General features: G+C 42.5%; 1 protein-coding gene across 1 annotated transcript in view; it reads left to right on the forward strand.

Moving 5' to 3' along the window:
* Positions 1-22,022, forward strand: part of COLEC12 (collectin subfamily member 12) — a 195,002-nt gene that overhangs the window by 84,637 nt on the left and 88,343 nt on the right. The window lies entirely within an intron of this gene.

The following is a 22,022-nucleotide window of genomic DNA, read 5'->3' on the forward strand; positions in this document are numbered from 1 at the left end:
AAAGTATATGTTCATTACCTTAATATGTGGCTTTCATAACTCAGCATTAGAGACAGGCTTCATTTTCAGAAGATATGTAGCCCTGTGCAATTTAAAGCTCTGTATGCAACCATTTAGCTCTTTTACTTAAAAGAATTAATTTAAGTAGGTGCTTATAAAGCTACATAACTTTTTCCCTGCTAGATTACATGAGAAACTGAATTTTGAAATGAAGCAGTTGAGTTTCTCCTCTTGTGCTCTCTCTCACCTCCTCTCTCCTTTGTAAGCTGAGAAAAGCCCCTCCATAATTCCATGGTCACTAAACTAGCCTAACCTCACCCACCCGAATTCCCAGCAGTTACTCTTGATTTCAGCTAAGTCTTTGACCACATAACCCTTTGAATGATATTCTAAGAATGTCCATGTTATGGTAAAATAGGGCCACAGTTTTTACTGGGGTTTCCCAGGGAAAGGCAAGGCAGGACAGGGTAAATGGTTTAGGATTAGCTAGTTTAATAATTTTAGAGGGCTTTGGACCATACGGTGCTCTCAGTTGTGTAGTACCTGGCCTGGGGTGACTAAGGCAGAGGAATATTGCCTCCTGGGGTGTACGGACCAGACAGAGGAGGTGTGGCTCTGGATGAGTTTGCTTGTCAAAGACCTGCTCCAGCCTGGGTCCTTTGCCATTTCCAAGGATTGTCTGGCTTCTGGAGGGAGCAGTCCCTCTCCAGCCAGAAAGATTTTTTTAAGATGTCAAAACATAATAATATACAGAAAATTTAAAATACATACAATACAGATGAGTTTAACATATTTGTCTGAATCTTTCTTAGTTACCTCTTGTGGAGTTGCATGATCATTTGCCAAGTATGTTCTAGAAGTAATTTCTCTTCAATGGTACATGATTTTGAATGCATGGTACAGTATTTCTTTTTTTAAAAAATAAATTTATTTATTTAATTTATTTATATTTGGCTGTGTTGGGTCTTCGTTGCTGTGCATGGGCTTTCTCTAGTTGCGGCGAGCGGGGGCTACTCTTTGTTGTGGTGTGCGGGCTTCACATTGCGGTGGCTTCTCTAGTTGTGGAGCACGGGCTCTAGGCATGTGGGCTTCAGTAGTTGTGGCATGCGGGCTCAGTAGTTGTGGCTCACGGGCTCTAGAGCACAGGCTCAGTAGTTGTGGCGCACGGGCTTAGTTGCTCCATGACATGTGGGATCTTCCCAGACCAGGGATTGAACCCGTGTCCCCCACATTGGCAGGCGGATTCTCAACCACTGCGCCACCAGGGAAGTCCCCTGGTACAGTATTTCTACAGTCCTCAAGTTATCATCCAATAAGGAGTTTAACCTCTATTGGACAGCTGGAGGGGGGAATCAAGAACCCCCCTCTCCTCACCCAAAAACTTTTTGAGGGCTGTTTATAGATTTTTAGACTTTTTTTCTCTTTCTGTTGTATTTTTGCAAAAGAGATTAAGCCTATGTAGATTTTGTTGCTCGACGAAACTTAATGAGGCTTTTTCCCTTGTCAGTGTACTTGGAAATACTGAGGAATCGTTCCAATTTGCCATAATTTCTCAGACACCCGCTGGCAGCTAGCCATAGGAAAACGTTTCCCTGTTCTAAGATTGAAGCAACTCTGGGGCTGAAATTTCATTTTGGTGAGACACACTTTCATAAATGGTCATCAAACATTTTGTTATTTCACGTTTGGATGATTTACTAGCTATCTATTACTGTAAAATAAACCACTGTAAAACTCTGTGGCTTAAAGTTATTCTTCTTCTATCTCTGATCCTGTGAGTCAGGACTTTAGACAGGGCAGCAGGTATAGCTCACCTCTGCACCACCATCGTAGGGTCTCAGCTGGGGTGATGGGAATGGCTGAGAGCTAGGCGGCCTGGGGGCAGCTGGGCAACTCTCTCTCCTCATATGACCTCCCCTGGTGAGCAGCTTGGGCTTCCTTACAGAATGGCAGCCTCAGGGTAGTCAGACTTCTTATGTGGTGTCTCAGGGCTCCAAAAACAAGTCTTCCAAGGGTCAGAGTAGAAGCTCATAGTCTCTTAAGGCTTGGAAATTGACATGGCAGACAGCTTCCTTTCTGCCATATTCTGATGGTTAAGTTTTCACAGAGACACCCCCAATCCTACCCTGCAGACTCAAGGAGAAGGAACATAAATTACACGTGTCAGTGGGAGGAATAGCAAAGAATCTGTGGTCATCTTTAATCTACCACAGGTGGCAGATCAAAAATCCCCCCTGCCCCGCCATTTACTGTATCTACAAAAAGGAGATTATTTCTTTCTTTTTTTTTAAATAAATGCATTTATTTATTTATTTATTTTTGGCTGTGTTGGGTCTTTGTTGCTGCGCGTGGGCTTTCTCTAGTTGTGGTGAGCGGGGGCTACTCTTCGTCGCAGTGCACAGCCTTCTTATTGTGGTGGCTTCTTTTGTTGCAGAGCACGGGCTCTAGGCATGTGGGTTTCAGTGGTTGTGGCACGCAGGCTCAGTAGTTGTGGCTCGCGGGCTCTAGAGCACAGGCTCAGTAGTTGTGGCGCATGGGCTTTGTTGCTCTGCGGCACGTGGGATCTTCCCTGACCAAGGATCAAACCCGTGTCCCCTGCATTGGCAGGCAGATTCTTAACCACTGCGCCACCAGGGAAGCCCCAAAGGAGATTACTTCTATCTCACTCTGTGCCTGCCTTAAAAAGATAGATATTCAACGCACTTCATTTCAGAGTTCTTTCTATATAAAATCACTGACCGCAAATGTTTTGATGGAAAAATTTTGATCTCACATTCAAATTATGACTTCATAATTATCTAAAACATATGCATGCCTGTATGCAGATATTCAAATGTATATCCTTAAATGTATTAGATATTTTCCAAAGAATATTGAGATGTATTATCTGTTCCCTGCATCAGCTCTTAGGTATTATTATCTTCACTTTGTGGTTGAGGAAGCTGAGGCTCTGAGTGGTTAAGTGTCCCAGATCCCAAAGCTACTAATGGTGGAAGGGGCAGAACCAGAATTCGGTTAGCTGCATACTTTCACTGATGGCTTCCTTGAATTCTGTAATAGAGGTGGAAGGAAGCTACAGACTATGGTAAGGACTTTTTTTTTTTTTAATCTTTATTGGAGTATAATTGCTTTACAATGTTGTGTTAGTTTCTGCTGTACAACAAAGTGAAACAGCTATATGTATACATATACCCCCATCCCCTCTCCCTCTTGAGCCTCCCTCCCACCCTCCCTATACCATCCCTCTAGGTGGTCACAAAGCATCGAGCTGATCTCCCTGTGCTATGCAGCAGCTTCCCCCTAGCTATCCGTTTTACATTTGGTAGTGTCAATGTCAATGCTACTCTCTCACTTCGTCCCAGCTTCCCCTTCACCCCCTGTGTTGTCAAGTCCATTCTCTACTTCTGCATCTTTATTCCTGCCCTGCCACTAGGTTCATCAGTATATGGTAAGGACTTTTAATAAATACATATCATCATTTTGGATGTTTATCTCCTAAAATGAAGAGAAGATCCTTTGCTGCAGGCAAATACTTGGTACTTACATGGCTCTTCTACTTACAAAGTATTTTCACACCCATTTTTTTACTTTGTTCTACATGCTGATCTCATGAGAGAGGTAATACTAATGGCGCCATTTTTCTGATAAGGAAACAGAAGTACAGAGAGGTTAAGTAAAGTGCTTCTGTGGGTCAGACAGCTAACTGGTAGAGCTGGTGCCCAAGCCCAGAACTTTAAAGTCTGAATACTGTGATTTCTCCCTCTCTGATCCCCACTCCCCAACCCCAGGTTCCTTGGCTTTGGAAGGCTCGGAACAGCACATAAATGGCCTAATTGTCTAGGGTGGCACCATCCTCTTCAAGGAGAAAAATGGGAGGCCTCAGAAAACTGAGTAACCCAAAGTGGTTAGAGAAAGGCAAAAAGATCAGGGCAGTGCCAGCACCATTAGAGGAAATGGGGAACACTAATTGTAGGCAGTTTCAACTTGTTTCCAGGAAGAACTAATACTGTTACGATTTCTGCTGATGCATGTGAAATCAGTTGCTATAGCAATGACCAATGTTTCTTGGAACTTGCTGACAGCAACAGGCCTTAGAAGTGAAATCTCTCCTCTGTTAATCATGCTTCTGAGGCTGATAGTACTGAACTTGGCTCTACCATTTCAGCACCTCCACCATGTTTTCTTCCTACCATCATCTCCTCCCGGCCAGAGGGTAGGGCAAGACTCTGCTCATGTCATTTGATTGACATGTTGACAGTGGCCCTGGGAATGTGGCTCATCTGTGGTTATGCTCTGGGGAAGGGGAGCCAGGCTGATGGCGAGAAGGACAAGGCAGGGGTTTGGAATCTGGGTTTGAACCTGTGTCGGTGAATATTTGGGTAGAGCCAATATCTCACATACATCTATAGATGTCACAGAGAGACTAGGGAATAAGTGAAACAGCATTAAGAAACACCTCCCCTTTTCCATTTAGATGTGAGCAGCGTGTCTGAACGTTGACTGGAGCTGAGGACATGTTTCCTAGCTCCCCATTCCTTCGCCACTGCCACCCTGACCCTCTTTCTCTTTTCAAGCTCCTTCTTGTGTTGGGACCTTTGCATTAGCTATACCTTCTCCCCAGTGTTCTTGGTATGGCTAGTTTCTTGTCATTCAATCTCCACTTAATAATCACCTTGATAATAATCACTTAATAATCTCCTCTTAATAATCACTTCCTTGAGGACCCAAGCTCAAAGCAGCCACTTGGATTCTCTGCATAGTGCTGATCACTATCTGATATTTTCATGTTCCTTTTAAAAAAAATTTTTATTGAAGTATAGTTGATTTACAGTATCATGTAAGTTTCAGGTGTATAACACAACCATTCAGTCATATCTATATATCTATATATCTATATATCTATATATATATCTGTATATACTGACATATTCTTTTTCAGATTCTTTTCCCTTATAGGTTATTACATAATATTGAGTATAGTTCCCTGTGCTATACAGTAGGTCCTTGTTGGTTATCTATTTTATACATAGTAGTGTGTATATGTTAATCCCAACCTCCTAATTTATCCTTCCCCCACCTCCTTTCCTCTTTGGTAATCGTAAGTTTGTTTTCTGTGTCTGTGAGTCTCTTTCTGTTTTGAAAATAAGTTCCTTTGTGTCTTTTTTTTCCTTTTAGATTCCACGTATAAGTGATATCATGTGATACTTGTCTTTCTCTGTTTGGCTTACTTCACTTAGTATGATAATCTCTAGGTCCATCCATGTTCCTGCAAAATGACATTATTTCATTCTTTCTTATGGCTGAGTAGTATTCCATTGTATATATTTCATGTTCCTTTACTTGTTTATTTTACGTCTTTTCCCCACCCCTTTACACCCAGCTGAGAGGCAGGTTCATGGGAGCAGGGGCTTTGTCTGTGTTGGTCACTGTAACCCTTAGAATAATGTCTGGCCCGGGTGCTCAACAGTACGTGTGAAATGAATGAACCTAGCTCCTGCCGTTCTTTAAACCTGGCACACTCTCCCTCACATCCATGCCCTTGCACCTGCTGGACCCCCTACCTGGAATGCCTTTTCCCTCCCTCCTTCCTTTTCTACCTCCCCCTGATTAGCCAAACGTCATCTCATGCTGTCGAGAATGCAGGGTGAGACAGTTCTTCTAACTTTAATGTTATTCTTAGTTTAAAAAACTTTGAGTACAGAGACGTATCAGAACTTGATCTTCCCTAGAGCTGGAGCTTCCCATGACCCTCTCTGAAAGAGAAGCCTGTGAACAGTGTTCCTGCTGTGTGAGGGGGCACAGCTGGAAGAGTCCCAAAGCTTCGTTACCTCCCTGCTCGTAAGGAAAGCCATTCCCTACTGGAAAGGCGGCACAGAAGACACTTAAAGTGAGTGGTGGAATTTCTCTAGGATATCATAATAAGACATTTACTAAAAATACTGAGGGAGTAGTTAGTGAGACCCACAGCTCATAGATATCATGGCGGTCACTCTTCCTTTACTCTCTTTTCAACCTCTGAGTGGATTCATTTTTCTTTTTTTCCTTTCTTCCAAATCTCCTAAAACCCAGTCCTGTTTCATGTTTCAGTCACCTACCATAGCCAGCATGTGATAAGTACTTCACTCCACGTTCCTGGCTGGCCTTTACTATTTTCAGTTGGCTTTTGCTTTTTGATGAAACAATTCCCAGATTGACTTTTTTGTGGGTCAACACCATAACAGGTCAGGTTTGAATTTTGGTCTGTTAGATATTTATGTTTCTTTAAGAAGAAAATAAGAACTGGATAATCCAGAAAAAGGTTTAAATGTCATCTCTCTACCCCATAAATATCTCACCCACATCTACTAGTGTAATGATAACTCATTTGAGGGCAGTGAAATTCAGTAGCCTGACCAGGAACTAGTGCTATTGACTATCGCTTCTTATTTATTTTTCTTCATTCCAGCTTACTATAAGCCTAACATATTCAACACCGGAATATTGAGTAGTTGAAGAAAGACAGACATGAATTACAATGTAATTAGGTTCATATGTCACTGTGACAGGCAACTGAATAAATCTCCATGTTATTGCACATGTAGCCAGAAAAGCTCTGCTATTTATTCTATTTCTCTTAGTTCCTGAAGAGCCAGTTCCTTTTCTGTGGTGATGACACATAACCTGCTTGCCAGTGCCTTGTAGAAACTTCTAGAGTCTAAATCCAAAAGCTTTTAAATTTCAAAGAGGTCATCAGATAAGACAGACCAGTGTACAAACAAGACAAGAAAGGCAACTTTTACAAATGAGTCACGTCAATGGGTATCTATTATAGAAGATACAAAGATTAGTATAAGAGAGTTGAACAAATAATTATAATTCAATTAGCCACAAAAATAAGAGCATGTTGTTGTGTAGAATGACTGGATGGTGCAGAGAAGGTCTGGAGCCAGGATGGTAAGGAATTAAGCCTAACTTCGGGTCTGGAGAGTGGAATTTCCATCCAGGATGGGGTTAGCTTTGTAAGGATTAACGTATATCTTGTCCCTAGATCTGGGAGAACACAACAGATGCGAGGGACAGGCAACAGTAACTGAAGATAGAAAATCTAGGTCGGCGCCCTCATTCTGCATTTGCTAGTTTTTAACTTTGGGTTGGTTATATAGCTTTATGGCACCTTAGTTGCCTCATCTAAAAATTGGAGATGGCAATAATTCCTAGGCCACATAGAGTTGTTGCTATGATCAAGTGAAATAAGGAGTATATAGGTGTTAATGAACTGTAAAACCTCATGCAAATGTTTATTGTTCTCACCTTGAATTGAACAATGTATGTAATTCTAGAGGAATGATCACAAGTAATGGCTTCATTCCAAGCTTGCACAAATGCATTTTGAACTCAACCTTTAAAATCAAGGCTACTCCCTTGTCTTTGTGACAGTAGCTTTATTAGGTGCAGAAAAGCAGTGAAATAATTCAAGTGAAGTAGTCTGTGCTCAGATAAGGAAACAGCTCCTGCATCCCCTCTTAACTACACAGACATTACATGTGTTCACTGTGGCCCACAGGCTCAGTGTCTGGGACCAAGACTGCTTGGTGCTCAGAGTCCCAGGTCTGTCCTTGAGCAAATCAGTCCACCTCTGGGCCTCCATTTGCCAACTTCAGATTAAGAAATCAGACAAGTTGATAAGTAAGGACTCTTTTATCTTTAAAGATCATGTTTGCATAAGAGTTGGTTTTTGTTTGCTTGTTTTGTTTTGCTTTTGCTTACTTTCTTTACCAGTTTGCAAGTCGTCTCTGGAGCATTAAGTTTTATAGTATTGTAAATTCACATGCAGTTGTAAGAAGTAATAGAAAGTGATTCTCTGTACACTTTCCCCAGTTTCCCCCAATGGTAACATCTTGCAGAACTATAGTACAATAGGACAAGCGGAGTGTTGGCATCGGTAGAGTCAAGATACAGAAAATGTCCATTATCACAGGTTCCCACATTTCTCTTATATAGATAGATACACCAACTTCCCTCCCCTCCACCTTCTCCTTAATCCCCACCAACCACTAATCTGCTGTCCATTTCTATGATTTTTCATTTCAAATATGTTATATAAACAGAATTATACAATGTATACCCTTTTTCCCCACCATGAGCATAATTCCCTGGAGCTTCATCAAGATTGTTGCATGTAATGCAAATCAAAACTACAGTGAGGTATCACCTCACACCAGTCTGAATGGCCATCATCAAAAAGTCTACAAATAGGGCTTCACTGGTGGCGCAGTGGTTGAGAGTCCGCCTGCCGATGCAGGGGACACGGGTTCGTGCCCCGGTCCGGGAAGATCCCACATGCCGCAGAGCGGCTGGGCCCGTGAGCCATGGCCACTGAGCCTCTGCGTCCGGAGCCTGTGCTCCGCAACGGGAGAGGCCGCGACAGTGAGAGGCCTGCATACTGCAAAAAAAAAAAAAAAAAAAAAAAAGTTTACAAATAATAAATGCTGGAGAGGGTGTGGAGAAAAGGGAACCTTCCTATACTGTTGAGGGGAATGTAAGTTGGTACAGCTACTGTGGAGAACAGTATGGAAGTTCCTTAAAAAACTAAAAATAGAATTAACATATGACCCAACAATCCCACTCCTGGGCACATATATGGAAAAGACAAAAACTCTAGTTTGAAAAGATACATGTACCCCAATGTTCATAGCAACAATATTTATAATAGCCAAGACATGGAAGCAACCTAAATGTCCATCGGCAGATGAATGGGTAAAGAAGATGTGGCATATGTATACAGTGGAATACTACTCAGCCGTAGAAGAGAATGAACTAATGCCATTTGCAGCAACATGGATGGATCTAGAGATTATCAAACTAAGTGAAGACAGACAAAGAAAGAAATATTATATGATATCACTTATATGTGGAATCTTAAAAAAATGATACAAATGAAATAGACTCATAGACATAGAAAATAAACTTATGGTTACCAAAGGGGAAAGGGGGGGGGATAAACTGGGAATTTAGATTAACAAATACACACTACTACATATAAAATAGATAACCAACAAGGACCTACTGTATAGTACGGGAAACTGTATTCAATATCTTATAATAACCTATAATGAAGAAGAATCTAAAAAAAGAATATATATATATAACTGAATCACTTTGCTGTATACCTGAAATGTTGTAAATCAACTATAATTGATTTAAAAAATAAAAATAATATATTTTTTTCAATTAAAAAAAAGATCGTTGCATATATCAGTACTTCATTCCTTTTTATGGGTGAGTAGTATTCCATGAGATGGATACATCACAATTTGTTTCACCATTCATCCATTGAAGGACGTCTGGGTTGTCTTCAGTTTGGGGCTCTTGTGAATAAAGCTGCTATAAACATTCGTATACAGATTTTTGTATGAACCCAAGTCTTCCTTTCTCTGGGATAAATGCCCAGGAGTGCCACTGCATATAGTAGTCGGATGTTTCATTGTTTAAGAAACTGCCGAACTGTTTTCCAGTGGCTGTACCATTTTACATTCCCACCGTAGTGTATGAGTGGTCTACTTTCTCCACATCGTCACCAGCATTTGGAGATGTCACTGTTTTTTACTTTAGCTATTCTGATATGTGTGTTGTGGTATATAATTGTGGTTTTAATTTATATTACTCTAATGACTAATGATGTTGGACATCTTTTCATGTGATTATTTGCCATCTGTCTGTCTTCTTTGGTGAAATGTCTCTTCATGTCTTTCACCCATGTTCTAATTGGGTCATTCACTTTTCTGCTGTTGAGTTTTTGCAAGTTCTTTATATTCGCTCTTAGTTCCTTGTTGGAGATATGGTATGCAAATATTTTCTTCCACCCTGTAACTCGTCTTTTCAATCCTTTAACAAGACATTTTTCCAGAGGCAAAGCTTTTAATTTAGATGAAGTTCAACTTATCAATTTTTCCTTTTATGTATTGTGGTTTTGGTGTCAAATCTAAGAACTTTTTGCCTATCTGGTGATCCTAAAGATGTTCTTCTAATTTTTTCCTAAAAGTTTTATGTTTTATATTTAAGTCTGTGATCCATTTTGAGTTAAATTTCATACAAGTGTGAGAATTGTCTGTGGATACTCCAGCACCATTTGTTGAAAATGCTGTCTTTCCTCCACTGCATGGCTTCTGCACCGTTGTCAAAAATTTTTGCTTCACCATCAAACATAGTTTAGACAACTCAAGAGGAAGAGAAAAATTGATTGCACTTACATATATTTTTGTTTACTATATTCTTTTTTCCTTTTTTGACATTCCAGGTCTCTTCTGTTTATTTTTCTGTTTGGAAAATTATTTAGTTATTCTTTCTGAGTAGGTCTGCTAGCTACAACTCATCTTAGTTTTCCATCCTCTAAGAATGTCTTCATTTCCTCCTTTATTCCTGAAGGATATTTTTGCTAGATATAGGATTCTGGGTTAGTTGTTTTATTTGTTTGTGTGTTTTTTTCCACATTTGAAAAATATTGTTTCCACTTCCAATTTTTCTGATGAGAAAGCCACTGTTGTTTGAATTGTTTTTTCCCCCACAAGTAAAATGTTTCTCCCTTGCTGCCTTCAATTTTTTTTCTCTGTCTTTAGCTTTCAGAAGTTTAATTATGATGTGTCTTGGCATGAATTTCTTTGGCTTTACCCTGTTTGGGGCTCCTTCAGCTTCTGAATCTGTAGGTTTATGTCTCTTGCCAAATTTGAGAAGTTTTCACAGCTATTATTTCTTCAAGTCCTCTTCCACCTCCTCTCTCTTCTCTCCTTTCAAAACTCGGATGACATGAGTGTTAGATTTGTTTTGTTTTGTTTTGTTTTGTTTTGGGCCCACAGGTCCCTGAGGCTCATCTTGTTTTCAATCTATTTTCTTTTTGTTGTCCAGATAAAATACTATTCTACTTTCCAGTTCACTGGTTCTTTCCTCTGTTCCCTCCATTCTGCTGTTGAGCCCTTCCAATCAGCTTTTTATTTTGGTTACTGTATTCTTTTTTTTCTAAATTTCCATTTGATTCTTTTTTTTTTTTAGGTCATCTGTTTCTTTGCTGAGACTTTCCATTTCCTTTCTGAGGTTTTCTATCTTTTTCATTTGTTTGAAACATTCATAATTGCCCATTGAAGCAAGTTTTCATGACTGCTTTAAAATTCTTGGCAGGGAATCCTAAACTGTGTCTTCTGGGTGTTGGCATCTATTGATTGTCCTTTTATTATTGAGTTTGAGATTTTTCAGCTTCTTGGTATGACAGTGATTTCAAATGAAACTGGGATATTTTCATATTATTTTATGAGACTCTGGGTCTTACCGAAATCTGTTTTAAGCTGACTCTCTGACAGGACTTCAGCAGGGCAGGGGTGGGCACCACCTCATTGCTTAAGTGGGGGCAAAAATCCAGATCCCCCACTCAGCCTCCATTGACACTTGATGGGTGACATTTTGTTCATTATCCTTATAGCTCATCACTAAGCATCAATCCTGGGCAGATGTGAAAGTTCCAGCTCTCTCCGTGGTCTCCTCTGACCCCACAGTGGGGTGGCCTTGTTATCACTAGGCAATGGTGAGAGTCCTGATTCTCCAGTGGGCATTCTCTGACACCACTCCAGAGGGGTGCTGGGGCACCTCATGGTGGGGAAGTCTAGGCTCCCCACCTGGGCTTGGCTGGCATGGGGAGAGGTAGGGCCACCATCTTTGTGTGTGTGGCATTTGGCTGGAGCACAGCTTTTATTATTTAAATGTCTGCGGTCTTGCTAGGCTGCCCCTTTCCTTGAGAGGGCAAGCTCTTGTTGGGACCTTTTTCATCTGTGCCCTTTGGTGTTTCTAACTTTGGTTAGAGTTGCTGGCTTCAATTCTAACTATGGGGCACGTGAAACAAAAAGAAAGGAGAACAACTCACCACCGTGTTGTTCCATGGGTCCTGAGATCCCTAGCTAGTCTGCCTTCTTTTCTCCACCTATCAGAGTCTTCTTAAATTTGTTTTAAATCTAATGTCCAGGGTTTTAGTTATACTTAACAGGAGAGATGGGAGAAAGTGTGTCCACTTCATCCTCTTGGAAGCAGGAGTCCTAAGCTTTAATTTTTAGCCAGCTTGGTTTTCCAAGCTCAGTATTTTATGCACATGCGGCATCACTTAACAAACCAGAAGGGCACCAAACCACCTGCAGGAAACATTTGTTTCTAGGATTTATGTAAGAAGAAAAGCGTCTACCACGTGCTTGGCACTTTACGCATAATTTCACTTAATCCTCAGAATAATGCTACAGGGAGGGTATTATTAACCCTGACTTACCGAGGTGAGATCTGAAGTTCAGAGAAATTAAGTAACTTGTTCCAGATCACACAGCTAATAATTGGCAGAGCCAGGATTTGAGGCCAGTTTTGCCCACATTTTTCTCCCACCACAGGCCTCAGTCAGCTTGTGAGCTCACTGACACAGAGATGATCTTTCCTGCTTCTTTTGTGTGCCCATGCCTAGTAAATCCCATGCAACTCCAAATCAGTTAGGTGAAGCCTATTCAGATATATGTGGTTATGTGTATAAATGTAGATATAACTGCATCAACAGGGAGGAGTCCTCTACTTATAGGAGGTAATTAATAAATACCTATAGGATCAAATTAGTGAGATTCCACAATGCTAACATGTTCCAGTATTGCTATGTTAAGTGTGCCCATGGTATAATAGACGGATTCCGGTAGTAAATAAATACCTACAGAATCATAAGTAAAGCAACTCATCAACACTCTTTATAGGAATGCTTGCATTTTGGAGGGAAGGAGACATTTCTTTTAAAGCCTAAAACATTTGTCTGCATGCAGAATATCCAGATAATATTCTTTCAGTTTTGAAAAAGCATTGACTTTGTCTAAGGTTAATAAGCTGGTCATAATTATGGAACACAGTCCTTTCTGAGTCAGGCATTTCAACCCCTGTTTTAGTGTGAAATAAGTTGTAGCAAACTTATTTCCTAATGAGCCCCATACACACTAATGAGTTTAGACCTATTTCGTGTCTCTGAAATTCGACTTATGTAAGCTTAAATCTATTTCCTTCTTTTTTGCTTTCCCCGTTTTTTTCTTTTTCTTGATATTTGGCAATACTTGAATTCCTTGGAGAGTTTCAACTTTGAGACAGCTATGAATAATTCAAGTTTAATCCTGCATTCATTACTTTCCACGTTCAAAATCTGACGTCTTTTTTTTTTTTCTGTTTGTGAACTACAGGAGTTTTTAGTACAAGATAGTGATTGAAAAGAAAGACTGCTAAAGGAAGTGCAGTATGTGATGTATTATTTATTTATTGAAAACACAGGTGGATTACATGTATGATATGAATGTTTCTGTTTCTCAGATTTTAATAAGACTTGATTCTTATGGAGTTAGAGGAAGAGACTGACATTTGCTGTAATCCTATCAGGGGCCAGGCACTGTGCTGACCTTTTATTAGTGTCTCAGTGACCATTATCCTGGTTCTCAGGCCTTAAGACTCAGACTGAAGCTACACCATCAGCATTCCTGGGTCTCCAGCTTGCCAACTGCAGCTCTTGGGGCTTCTCAGCCTCCACAATTGCATGAACCAATTCCTATGCATCCTATTGGTTCTGTTTTTCTGGGGAACCCTGCCTAACACACTCCATTTCTGACTAAGACTTCTAGACACCTTTCCGTCTCTGAGCTTTTTCATACTTTAGGTCCCTGGAGACATCACAAGGAATGCCTTTGAAATGGGGTTTGGATGGACACCCCTCTCAGGTAATTGTGGTCCCGTCACAGGAAGGGCAGCCTGGGGAGTACAGGCACCTTAATATAAGGTGCCCACTGTTAACTCACATTGTCCAGTCATCTCAGGGGGGTCTGGGGTCAGTCTGCTCAGGGTACTGGACAGATGGCTAAAGCTGAACTTGGGGTCTAGAGCCCAGCCCTGAGTGGGGAAGTGATTACCCAAAGAGACAAGAGAAAAATGAACCAAAGAGGGTTGCAAGCCAGTCCTAGAGAGCACTGAGCGCCAGGGCACTGTCCCATGCCAGTCCAAGGGGCAAGCAGGGAGCCAGAGAGGAGGGCAAAGTCAAAGGTTCAGAAGCCCAGCAGAGGTAGCCAGGAGAACAGGATGGGATGGGATGAAAGAGAGATGCAGATGTGAAGGTAGACCAGAAGTCTCCACTGTTGCAATCCATGACTCTTTTCTATGTCTGCCTGCCATGTGGCCATGAATGAATGGGTCCACCTGGTTGAAAGCCCTGTGCAGTGTTAGCTAATTTTCATTCAGTTTATACAGCCCCATCCTTAGTCCCACTTTAAATCAATATGTGGCTCCATCCTGTCTTTTGAATATTTTGTTTCATTCAGGAACACAAGTTCATGACTCGGTCAAAAGAAGCCTTGGTTTACAACACCATAATCCAGTTCCCCATAAATTTCTATCACACTGATAATATCTTTAAACATATGAAATGGCACTTTGAGATTCTTGGAGATTATTAGAGTAAATTTTAATTCATTTTAGTGTCTTGTAAATAGCAGGCAGAGGAATGCTGTTCCTGTTTTATCACTTGCTTTTCTTTCTTTCTTTTTTTTTTGCTACATTTTTCCAAAGTTTGAAAAACAATTGCTAATAAACAAACAAAGCCACAGGAATTATTCCAGTTCAAGGGAATAAACAGATTTCAAGGGATCAAAAGAAGTCACCGAAGTTCAGCTAGCAGTGCTTTCGTTACTGTATTACACAAGCACATTGGTGCTGCTATGTGTGAAGCTGAAGACGTCACAGTTTCCATTTCATGCTTAATCTTCACGTGGTTTTGCTATTCTCATTTTACCTAAAATAAATTTAAAAAATAAACCAACCAGAAATACATTTGGGGAAAAAGGGAAAATGACCTGGGCTGGATCTTGGTGTTCTTCCAATTCCAGAGCAGCAAAAGAAAACCTCTTCCCACCCCCTTTTTTTAATACTATAGGAATGTGAGAACGACAGATGAGCCAACCCTGCGCCATGTTTACCTGGCTTCAGGTGAATCAGAAGGCTGCCCAATGACCTGGTGAAATTGGCAGTGTGGACATTTTAGATTTGAAAGGATAACTATCCTCTTACCTTTACCCAAACTGGATAATTTCCTCAGCTCATCATTTTGGTTAGCTAATGGAAATACAATTGAAATCATCAACTCCATTTATCTTTTTTTTTTTTTTGTGGTACGCGGGCCTCTCACTGTTGTGGCCTCTCCTGCTAAGAAGCACAGGCTCTGGACGCGCAGGCTCAGTGGCCATGGCTCACGGGCCCAGCCGCTCCGCGGCATGAGGGATCTTCCCGGACCAGGGCACGAACCCTTTTCCCCTGCATTGGCAGGCGGACTCTCAACCACTGCGCCACCAGGGAAGCCCCCATGTATCTTTTTGATAGAGATTTCCAAAAGAAATAAGATGGATGTGTTTTCAGTTAAAACTGTCTTTTCAGAAGGTTGGACCGTAAATCATCACTGAAAATAAAACAAATACCACCAACAAAACACTCTTTGCTTAATATACTGTTCTTTAGTGCCCCTATGCAAGTGTGTATAGTGTTAGCACACCCAGTGCTGTCTGTGTTCTGTGTATTCAAGGGTGGGGCAGGTGGGTGCTGCTAGCCTGAATTTTCCCACTCTGGGCATCAGAATCTTGTCTTTTATGGTCACCTGTGTTCAAGTCTATTTATAACAACCCCTGAAAGTTGTTTGGTTTGTTTGTGTGTTTTTGTCTTTTTGTTTTTTGTTGTTTTTTAACGCAGGGTCTGTATGAAGACAACAAAAGGATTTCTTGGGAGTGGTTGAAATCACACTCTGTGATAAGTGAAGACCTCACACAATTTGCCACTCCTGTGTACATACAACAAACCACACAGAAGATAAAGTGGGGTTTGCTATTAGTTACCAGTTCCACTCGTTAAGGACCTGGTTGCCCTTAGGCAGTGGCTCTGGTCCAGGCTGAGTCCTTCTTTTTTTTTTTTTTTTTTAATATAAATTCATTTATTTATTTATGGCTGCGTTGGGTCTTCGTTGCTGTACGCAGGCTTTCTCTAGCTGTGGCAAGTGGGGGCTACTCATCGTGGTGATGCACAGCCTTCTCATTGTGGTAGCTTCTCTTGTTGTGGAGCACGGGCTCTAGGTGTGCAGGCTTCAGTAGTTGTGGCTTGCAGACTCCAGAGCGCAGCCTCAGTAGTTGTGGCGCATGGGCTCTAGAGGACAGGCTCAGTAGTTGTGGTGCACGGGCTTAGTTGCTCCGGGGCATGTGGGATCTTCCTGGACCAGGTCTCGAACCTGTGTCCCCTGCATTGGCAGGCGGATTCTTAACCACTGCACCACTAGGGAAGTTCCAGGCTGAGTCCTTCTATCATTATTGTGTCATCCCTGATCTAGTTTGTACTTCTTACTTTCAAAAGGTCTCTCCTAAGCTGGTCATACATAACTCTCAGTCTTTGTTTCCTAAAGCCTAGGAACCAAGTATCTCAAAGTCCTCTCAGTAGGATTAGCATTCTTCTGAGTGCTAAGACTATAGATGGAAAGTTGAAAAAAACCCATTTGAAGGGCAACATAAATTAACCCTTGAAGGAGAAGTGAATCCAGATGGCTCACTGTCAGGAACAGGGACACCGTCAGACACTTCCTGTGAATCAATTAGATGCTCTCCCAAAGTGGTCACTCAGGCCATGGTTGCTTAGTCACTTTGTGCCTGATTTATGTGCTTCTAGTTTTTGTGCACATGCCTCACCCTCCAAGAGCCTCCCAAACATACACCTGAAGGCAAAGAACAAACTATTACTGCTGCCCAGGGCGGAGGAGTGGGATCGTTATACCAGTCATGGAGATAGCCCTAATTCACCTACCGCTAAGACCCTTATTATGTGAAAGTTGAACATCTCACAAGGCAAGACTTCTCCTGGATCTTTTAGATCCCTGCCAGATTTCTCCTGGATCTTTTAGGTCTCTGCAGTAAAGGAGTCATGAGAAGTCACCTTCTCGCCTCACTTCTGGTAGCCTTTGTATTGTTTGGGCATGGTTAACTGTCATAAATACCCTCTTTCGTACTGTTATGTTACAGTTTTGCTCTACCATGGTCTGCTAGGGTATAATTCTATGTAGAATAGAATTAGAGAGTCACACAAATGAGAACTGGAAGGGGTTCGGAAGGTTGTTGAATATACCCAAACCCTCGTTTTACAGGTGAGGAAACCATTAACCACAGTGATGCCATGTTTGAACTCAGACCATTCGTTATGCCTTCCAGAGTAGAACTCTTTGTGCTGTCTTAGGAGGGAGGCCTTTGTTGGAGTCAAGTGTTAACTGCTCCAGAAGACAAATGTCCCTTTCAGGCCCTCTTGGGTCTCTGAATTCCAGGTCATCACGTAGCACAGATGGTTTTCAGCCTTCCTGTCCCTGGACCCTGAAGAAAGAGGGCTTGAAGCCTGCTGTGAAGCTCATATGACATGGTGTGGCCACTGCCATGCCCCCAAGAATTATACTGAAGCAAATTTTTGAGCATATTCTCTTGAGGTACTTCTTAGTGGATCTCTAAGGGAGAAGAGAGCCCAACTTCATAATCAAGAACATTGGGTGGGGCTTCCCTGGTGGCGCAGTAGTTGAGAATCTGCCTGCTAATGCAGGGGAAACGGGTTCGAGCCCTGGTCTGGGAGGATCCCACATGGCGCGGAGCAACTGGGCCCGTGAGCCACAACTACTGAGCCTGCGTGTCTGGAGCCTATGCTCTGCAACAAGAGAGGCCGCCATAGTGAGAGGCCCGCACACTGTGATGAAGAATGGCCCCCGCTTGCCATAACTAGAGAAAGCCCTCGCACAGAAACGAAGATGCAACACAGCAAAAATAAATAAATTAATTAATAAACTCCTACCCCCAACATCTTCTTTAAAAAAAAAAAAAAAAAAAAAAGAGCATTGGGTGCCAAGAGGATGCATTGTGAGTCTAAGCCCAGCCCTGGCCCTGGCCCTCCCCATGACACCTGGAGACTTTCAGCTGCAGATATCACAGAACACTGAGGACAAGTCCTTAGTGACAGTTAGAAAATATCTTTTCTATTGGTAATAATTGTGCTTTCATGAGCAATTAAGGAGTCGAAAACAGTTTTGCTTTTTGAAAACTTGGTCTGTTTCCCCTGGAATAAGGGTTGAATCCCTTAAGGAAGCCAAAGGTAACTGCATGGCTTTGACTGACAGAGTTGCTGGGGATTTTATAGAGGAATTATTTTAAAGACCTGCCAGGGGGACTTCCCTGGTGGTCCAGTGGTTAAGAGTCCGTGCTTCCACTGCAGGGGTCATGGGTTCGATCCCTGGTTGGGCAACTAAGATCCCACATGCCGTGTGGCGCATGAGCAGTGACAGATCTGAAGCACTATAATGCAAATAAAAATATTTGATTTCACTGATGAATAACTAATTTAAAATACCTAAATACTAAGGAGGTTGAAACCAGCCTGGATGCAGATAGTATCACAACCGAGCATATGCAGTTCCTAGGTGAGAACTGTTGAGTGGGGATCACATCCATGTGCAAGGCGGTCTGCATCCTGTTAGCCCTTGCCTTCAGAGGCTCTAATGAGATTCATGTCCCCATGTAGATAAGTCCCAAGGAAATAAAATTCCATGAACTAATCTCATCTTGGTTTCACTAGGGATAAAGAATGCATTTTAACAAAATAAGAAAGGACAGTTTATTTTTCAGGAAGCTGTAGCCATATGTTCCCAGATGCTGCCTTGCTCCAAAACTCAGGGAAAGGAGGTTTAGGCTACTTACTTTGAAAAAAATCCATACTCAAATTGTTATTTCTTAGAACAGAACAACAAGCACTCCGAAATAGTAAATGTTACCAGAACAATAATAAATAATGGCACAAATGTCCATCTTAAGAGACACTGTCAGTCACGTCTCACGTTGCACAACCAACAGCCACGTGCTCAGGCATTTCTGCAATGATTGAAGACACATCCCGAGACTTATAAACATCCATCACAGATCCGAGTGTGCATCTCAGGATTCCAGAACGACAGTCTGCTGGTTGTTGACCGTTAGTGACATACCAAGTATCCCTGAGATCTCTGCCAGACCTCTGGGTTTGTGCAACACAACTGAAATACTACTCAGTGTAAGAAAGTACCTGGGGGTAAAATAACCCTTCAGGAAGCCTAATAAAGCAGAAAGAAATGTGCCATTTAAAGCCAAAATGGCTTTCCTGAAGCATGGTCAAATCATACATGAAATACAATGGCCTTTCCCTGCCAGAGGAGTAATAGCTCATTTCTCCTCACGCCCTGGACCCTTGTTTCCTTTAAGTTTATGGCATGTTTAAGTCTACATTATTGGTCCTTCCAAGTGCATGAACTTATGACAGACTAAAGGATCCATTTAGCCTGTAAACGGTTGAGCACAGAATTGGCATGATTTAGACTAAAACTTGCTCCACTCTGAGGGCACATCATCATCCAGTACGCAGAGATCATCCAGATTAGAACTTATCTGGGCCTTTTCCATCTTCTAGATACCCACTTGCCCCAGACTTTTTTTGCAGTTTCATTCCTCCCAGCACTACCAGCAGACCTGTGCTGGGGACACCGATGGAGGTGAAGAGCGTTCTCTATTCACACTAAGAGAGAACGGCAAGTCCTTGCTGAAACTGTCATGGGATTTTCTATAGACCCTGAATAAATAGAGCCTCTCCAGTCCCCCACCCCGAGACGCCCTCTAACAAGGGCTGTCTGTGGATTGAGCCAAGATGGGGGCTCTGTCCTAGGTTGGGTTAGTCCCAAGCAAACCGTGAAGCAGATGAAAATTAACTTCCCACCATGCTTCTCCCCACACATCCAGCCCAGGCCGGGGCAGGGGCCTGCTCCTTCCAAGCAGCGGGCATCAGCCTGGATTGAAAAACTCCACTTACTGAACACAAAGCACAGTTCTGCCCCCAACATCTGCCTTTTAACCAGGGTGAAAACTCAAGCCAACAACCTGCCAGAGAGACTTAGAGAAAGCTTCAGATGAAGGTAGAGGCTATGTGTGTCCCATTCATGTGTGTATCCCCAGGGCCTGACCCTTCAGAGGAGTTCAATAAATATTTGCTAAATGGATGAATAAATTAGTGAATGACATGACGTGGCAGAGCTCGGGCTGCTCTCGGGGCTGGTTTGACAAGAAAGGACACTCCAGCAGCAGGAGCCGGGGACAGAGGAGAAGGATCCTTTTGAGTGAGCTGCTCCGCAGCCCCCACTTCGTGGCCACACACACCCAGCAGGTCTCTAGTGCCGGGGTCACCGCCCCCCAACCTCCCCCAGCCGTCTGAAGTTCACTCTGTCAGTAGCATCTTACACTTGGCCTGAGACCAGCAGGGTAGAAAATGTCCTCGACCTCAGACTCTGTTGTGCATTTTCCAGGATGGCATTTCGGGTTTGGGTTGTTTTGGGTGGCTTTGTTTGGTTGGTTTTGCTTTTTATAAACAGTGCCTTGAGCTGCTGATAAAGTAGCCTGGTTTCCATGGGTGGCCCTGAGATGCTTGGCATTATTTAGAACTACTCTCTTGTCTTAAATTAGTAACAAGATCAGAGGAATCTGGATATGTTTAGGTTAGGTTTCAGGTCTGGATACTGTATATAGGCTGGCATTTGATTCTTTCCTTCTTGTCTTATTTATGTCCACGGGTATATGAACACCTCCAAGTAGCGAGAAGAGAGGCAGCATGTGGATGAGAGCAAAGCCGTTAGCTCACATATGTCCCGCCGGCCCAGAAAACATGGAGGTTTTGCCTGTCTCTGTTCCTGTCTTTTGTTGGCTTCAATGTCAGTTTTCTTCTCGTTCTTTATATAATTATTGACTTCTGTGAATTCCATTGTGGATGCCACTGAGTTGGATAGTTCAGTGTATAAACTAACTTAGAGTTAGCTTATGGTTAACTAACTCCTCCCTAGCTTGAACCCTCCTTTCCCATCCTGAGGTTTTCTGGACCTTGCTGCAGGCAGCTACCCGCCCTTCCCCCAGGGCCCTTCCCTGCATCAGGTCCCCCTGAGTGAGCAGAGCTGCTCCCACCGTCCCAGGGAGCCTGCGTGGGACGGGCAGGTTGTTTTCAAGCATTAGAGAAAAGTCTTCACTGGCAACAGGGGAGAAATCTGCTGATTTGGGGTTTTTACCGTAGAAGTGGGCGGAAAGGGAATGTGCTGCTTGTTCCTCTCACCTTGACGGTGGTTGCTTTTCTTGGATAAAGTAGCAACATCCCTCTAACACTAGCAGTTGTGACCCTTGAGATTGAATGTGCCTATAGCAGCTCTCGTTTTTTCAAACCCAGAATGGGGTGACAAAAATCAGTTTACTGGAGGTGTTAAGACGGTAGATATTACTGTTGCCGGATGAGAGGCAGCATGGGCCAATGGGAGGAGGAACGGCATGGTTCCCTCCACTGTCTCGTGGTTCCCATGCTTCCCTGACCTTCTGTGGTCAGGAAAGGCGTGTGAAGACAGGCCCCGATTTGGGTTTCTTTAAACCTAAGAAGTTAGGTCGTATACCTTACCTGCTTCCCTTTAGAGGCATTTGAGACGTTGGCACACGTGTGGTATCTGTCGCTTCCCTTCCTTTGTTGGGAAGTGCTCTAAACCAGAAATGACGTAGATGTGGAATCAACTGTGAAAGTAGCATTTTTTTGGCAGCCCCCCAAAAAGCTCCCTCTGCTTTTTTTTTTCCTGACCTGGTATTAACCCTGAGTGAATGAATGGGCCAGTCTTTAGTCTTTTGTTTCCAAGTTTTCCAATTCAAAGGCATGGAGTGTCCTGTGCCTGGTTCCTTGTGCCTGGTTAAATGGATTTACCAGTTGTATTATCTAGTTTTAACCTTGACAAAAGGGACACATGGCTTGAAAAGACTCCTATAAAGGAACCACGGATTAAAGATAACACTCTAACCATACAGTTCCCAAGAAAACCGAACAAAATGGCAGAAGTAGCCCTCCTGCTACTCCCACTGCAGAATGTTCGCCAACCACACTACAAGGTCACAGTGTTACAAGGTAGA

Source organism: Mesoplodon densirostris, chromosome 15 (genome assembly GCF_025265405.1).
Source record: "Mesoplodon densirostris isolate mMesDen1 chromosome 15, mMesDen1 primary haplotype, whole genome shotgun sequence".
NCBI lineage: Eukaryota > Metazoa > Chordata > Mammalia > Artiodactyla > Ziphiidae > Mesoplodon > Mesoplodon densirostris.